Source organism: Lactuca virosa, chromosome 5 (assembly GCF_052849685.1).
Source record: "Lactuca virosa cultivar CGN04683 chromosome 5, Lactuca_virosa_CGN04683_v6, whole genome shotgun sequence".
Classification (NCBI taxonomy): Eukaryota; Viridiplantae; Streptophyta; class Magnoliopsida; order Asterales; family Asteraceae; genus Lactuca; species Lactuca virosa.
Genome location: NC_136430.1, coordinates 157,925,873 through 157,931,872, shown reverse-complemented (window position 1 = coordinate 157,931,872; position 6,000 = coordinate 157,925,873).

Here is a 6,000-nt window from a genome sequence, read left to right as displayed (position 1 = left end):
TTTCACCACATTCATTTGAAACTCCCATGATTTTTCAATTTTTTTCTAATAATAATTATAAGTTGGTTAATAAGGTTAAATAAATATCAAACCTAAAGTGTAATCATAAATAAACTTAATTTCAATTTTAAAATAACATTTTTACTTCTATTTATAAAGGTATGTCTTTAAATTTTAACATATTATACTTAATTTATTATATTTAAAATATTGTTGTATGTAAACCATTATCAGTTTAAAGCTACAACTTTTGAACAGTTTGAACAAAATACTTAAATTGTTAATTTAAATATAACATTACAGTGTTAACTTAAATATAAGTTTTAGTTCCATTTAAAAAACCAAAGAATATTTTGTAAATAGTTAAAAGTGATAAATTGTATTGATAAATACAAAAAAAATAAATTGTAATATCAATTTAACTAAAATATTTCCTAAAGATATTTTTATAATCATTAAAAGTTTTCAAAGAAGTAGCTTAAAATAACTTACAATAACAATGATTAAAATTAACTCTATATAAATTATTATATTGTTACCTTTAAAATCAAAAAACAATGTTTGATGTTTAAATAATTATAATGATAGAAATTAAAACAGTAAGCAAATAAATTTTAAAAAAATAATTAACAATAGCAACAACTATAAATAACATTAAACCATATAGTATATTTAATTTTATTTATGTGTAACTTGCGGGTAGAAGTCATTCAACCGACTGAGATTATGCAGTTATAATAGATGTATATATTATCATATAATTCAAAATAATCAATATATTATATCAATTTGGTATACGAATTATTATATCAAATTTAACAACGTTATTGTTATATTAAAAAAACATATATTTGTAAAGACTTCAACTATATAGGTGTTTCTGCGCAACGCGCGGTCATTCGCCTAGTCATATTATATTATAAAGGAAACACTTTTTCTTTCACCATATTCATTTGAAACTCCCATGCATTTTTCCTTTCACCACATTCATTTGAAACTCCTATGACTTTTCAATTTCTTTCTAATGGTGATTATAAGTTGGTTAATAAGATTAAATAAATATCAAACCTAAAGTGTAATCATATATAATTGGTTGTGAAAACGGTGTGTTACAAACTCACTAAGCTTTGTGCTTACAATTTTGTTTATGGTTTCAGGTACTTCTAGTTCGAAAGGGAAGGGCCCGACGTGATGACACAACATCCTCCCCTCATGATTTCCGCATTCTGAATAATTGTACTATGATGTTTTGAATATTATAAATGGTTGTTTGATTTTGAACAATTTATGAATGAATTGATAAACTTCCAAATGAAAATTTTTGTCACTGTTTTTGGGACGTTCGACACACTTTCAGTTGTGTCAAAACTCAAACTGTGGAAATGATAATCTTTTTAAAGATAAATGAAATTGAGCTTCTAAAGTGCATGCAATCAGTCGAGCTCAAGTGGTTCCCAAGATTACCCATACATATGTGTTATGAGTAGTCTTGATATGAGAATTGCTTGCTAGATTAGGGATAAGGATACCTTCAAGAATCATATGATAGAATTGCTTGATTTGTGTGGTGCCTTATAGCCTAGGGGAAATTGATGTTATGTATTACTTGGAATTAATATCGACTCAGTTAATTTCTAAGTGTATGCTTTCAAAGTTGTATACGACTAGGATCATATAGCCCTAGAATGATTGATTCAGCCTCATTTCTTGTTCCTTGTTTGGTTGTGGACATAGGGTAGAGTCATCATTTTATAGTCTATGTGATTCTATTTGTGTATAACTTGCATGCATAAGGAAACCAGCAGTATTGATTGAGGTTATTGGTATTGCGAGCGGTAGAAGTTGAGATTTCCTAGGAGAGTCTAGGATATGTATGTTGTTTAGCATAGGATTGGTATATGGATAGTTTGGCAACTTAGAGGAATCAGGCCTACTCTTGAGGAAGGTACATATAGGTGTGAAAGGTAGTATTTGGCCCATACTACTGGAAGCATTGGATATGTACCTGAGACGATATCGGTCCTGGAAACTCTAAGGAGGTCTTTATAGTGAAAATCCCTCGAGTCTTATGTTGATTGTTTATATGTTGTGTTTCAGTTTGAGGATGGTAATGATTACTCGAGGAGGTTCTGGCTCTGGTTCTAGTTCAGGTTCTGGCTCAGGCACGGAACCGATTGATGAGCGGCTACGCAAGTTCATTTCGGCTGAGGTTACTCGTGGTATCTTGGATGCTACTCCTGTGATGTTTGATACCATCAAGGAGGGGATTATGGAGTTGATGGATGAGAGGCTCAGGTCGTTTCAAGCTGAGATTAATGCGGCTCAGATAGGAGCTCGAACTCCCACATTCCAGCAGTTCAAGGCATGTGGAGCTCCTGAGTTCTTTGGGGTTAAGGACCCTATCGCTAGCCGACGATGGATCGATGACATGGAGAATGCCCAGCATACGAGTTTTTGCCCTGAGGGGGAAAAGGTGGGATTTGCATCATGCCTGCTAAGGGACCGAGTACAAAACTGGTAGGAGGATGTTACCCGAGCTATAGGGTCAGCAACAGTGGTAGTGATGACCTGGGAGGATTTTGTTCAGAGGTTCTAGAAGGGGTTTGCACCAGCTAATGAGATGCAGCAGTTGGCAAGGGAGTTCCAGGACCTTCGCCAGACAACTGAGACTGTGGCGGAGATTACCGCCAAATTCAGGGAGAGAGCTTTGTTGGTCCCGCAGTACGTTGCAGATGAGGATATGAGGAAAACGAGATACAATGACATGTTGAGAGAGGATATCAGGGAGTTCATGAGCTTTTCGGGGTGCAAGACCCTGAATGATATGATCGAGAAGGCCTGTGAGAGGGAGATTGAGTTGGAGCTCCGGACGAAGCGAAAGTCGGAGCAGGTACAGACAACAGTGGGCCATGATAAGAGGCCCAAGACTTCCAATGCACGCACCAGAGGCCAGCAGGTCCGAGCATGTCGAGCGGCGGGTTCAGGTTGTTTTAGTTGTGGCAAGTCGGGCCACGTGAGTAGGGATTGCCCCAGGAGTGCTCTGATTTGATTCCATTGCAATCAGACCGGACATAAAAAGGCCGATTTTCCGAGATTGTCAGGAGGAGCAGTGGCGGCGCCTGCGCCAACCACCTTGAGGATTACTGATGGCCGTCAGGGCAAGGCGGAGGCACCTGTGGTGAAGAGCAGAGCATTTCAGCTGACCACCGATGAGGCCCGTGCAGTGTCGTATGTGGTTGCTGGTATGTGAATTATCTCTATATTTTATTGCTTTCCTTATTTATGCTTATGATTATTTTGATCTCTTATAAGGACCTTTTTGGTCAATGGTATGCCCGCTCATGTTCTGTTTGATTTGGGTGCTACCCGATCCTTTGTATCTCTTGTACTTAGCAAGAAGTTTTGCGATGCTCTCGGGATTTTAGATTTCCCGCTGGAGGTTGAGATTGCGGATGATCGTACCGTGAGTGCTTCGAGGGTTCATCATGGGTGTGTTCTAAATCTATTTAGCGAGAGGTACTTTATTGATTTGGTGCTGATTCCCCTGCGGGGATCGAAGGTTATTATCGGGATGGATTGGTTGGGTCCCAATGGGGCCATGATTGACTGTGAGCGGTAGTTAGTGAGGGTTCGAACCCCAAGTAGGGGAGAACTGGTTATTTCAGGCGAGGGAGTTTCGCATGGATCGTCTCTCTGTTCAGCTGTGAGGGCCAGGAGATATCTTCAGCAGGGTTGTTCTGGGTTCTTAGCTTATGTTGCAGACATTCAAGTTGAGGGAAAGAAGGAGTTGAGCGGGGTGCCCATTTTCCGGAATTTCCCAATGTATTTCCTGAGGATTTTCCAGGAGTGCCTCCCGAGAGGCAGTTTGAGTTTTGGATTGATCTGTTTCATGGTGTGGCCCTGATAGCCAAGGCACCGTATCGCTTGGCACCGCCAGAGATGCAGGAGTTGTCTACGCAACTTTAGGAGCTGTTAGACAAGGTTTTTATTCGTCCGAGCAGTTCTCCACGGGGAGAACTGATTCTATTTGTGAAGAAGAAGGATGGTTCACACATAATGTGCATTGATTACCGGGAGTTGAATAAGCTAACGTTGATGAACTGTTACCCACTTCCGAGGATTGACAATTTGTTTGATTAGCTTCAGGGTGCATCTTGGATTTCCAAGATTGATTTACGATCGGGGTACCATCAGATGAGGGTCAGGGATGATGATGCGCAGAAGACAGCCTTCATGACTCGTTATAGTCATTACGAGTTTATGGTGATGTCATTCAGGCTCACCAAATCACCAACAACGTTCATGGATCTCATGAACCGAGTCTGCATGCCGATGTTGGATCGGACTGCGATAGTATTCATTGATGATATTTTGGTCTATTCCAAGACCAAGGAGTAGCACGAGGAACATTTGTGAGACGTGTTGGAAACCCTGAGGAGGGAGATACTTTATGCCAAATTCTCCAAATGTGAGTTCTTGTTGCGCGAGGTGCAGTTGCTGGTGCACATCGTCAATCAGAAGGGCATCTTGGTCGACACGGCCAAGATCGAGGATGTGATGTGATGGGAGGTTTCGAGGACCCCATCTGAGATTCGGAGTTTCCTAGGTCTCGCAGGGTATTATCGGAGATTTATCCAGGATTTCTCCCAGATTGAAGTGCCTTTGACTCGCTTAACAAAGAAGAATGTGGTGTTTCGATGGGGGTCCGATCAGCAGCTGGCTTTTGAGACTCTGAGGCAAAGATTAGGTGAGGCCCCGATTCTCGCGCTTCCTGAGGTTTTGGATGATTTTGTGGTTTATTGCGATGCCTCTATTTCGGGTTTGGGAGTTGTCCTTATGTAGAGGGGTCACGTGATTGTTTATGCTTCGAGGTAGCTGAAGCCTCATGAGGAGAATTATCCTACGCATGATTTGGAGCTGGGGGCGGTGCTTTTCGCCTTCAAGATTTGGAGGAACTATCTATATGGGGTTAGATGTATTGTTTAAACTGACCACAAGAGTTTGAGATATTTGATAGATCAACCGAATTTTAATATGCGGCAGTGGAGATGGCTGGATGTGGTAAAGGATTATGATTGCGAGATCCTGTACCACCCTGGGAAGGCCAATGTGATGGTCGATGCTTTGAGCCGTAAGGCCGTGATTTCTTCTATCAGGGATATCTGCTTGAGGATGGTTGTCACTTCGCCTTTGTTAGATTTGATCAAGAAGGCTTAGGTGGAGGGATTGAAAAATGAGAATTGGAAGGCTGAGCGGATCAGGGGACATATTCCCTTATTTGTCAGAGACAATCGGGGGTTGTTGACTCGGTGTGGTAGAGTCTGGGTTCCGACAATAGGCGGGGTGAGGCAGACAGTTCTGGAGGAGGCGTATAAGTCAAAGTTCTCTATCCACTCGGGGGCCACGAAGATGTATAGGGATCTGAGGTTGAATTATTGGTGGCCCTGTATGAAAAGGGAAATAGCTTGGTTTGTTGAGCGGTGCCTGACTTGCAGGAAAGTCAAAGCCGAACACCAGAGACCCCACGGCAAGATGCAGCCCTTACCCATTCCCATGTGGAAGTGGGAAGAGGTTACCATGGATTTCATCACAAAGCTGCTAAGAACGACACGTGGATTTGATTCAATCTGGCTCATTGTTGATAGGTTGACCAAGAGTGCGCATTTCATACCGATTACCGAGAGCATATCTGTTGAGAAGTTAGCTGACATCTACGTTTGGGAGGTGGTAGTTAGGCATGGGGTGCCGGTTTTGGTGGTTTCGGATCGGGATGTTCGTTTCACCTCCAGGTTTTGGAGGAAGTTTCATGAGGAATTGGGTGCTCAACTGCATTTTAGTACAACATACCACCCCCAGACTGAAGGCCAAAGCGAGCAGACAATTCAAATGCTCGAGGATATGCTTCGGGCTTGTGTACTAGATTTTGGAGGGAGTTGGGATACTTACCTTCCACTGGTCGAGTTCTCCTACAACAACAGTTATAATCTCAGTATTGATTGG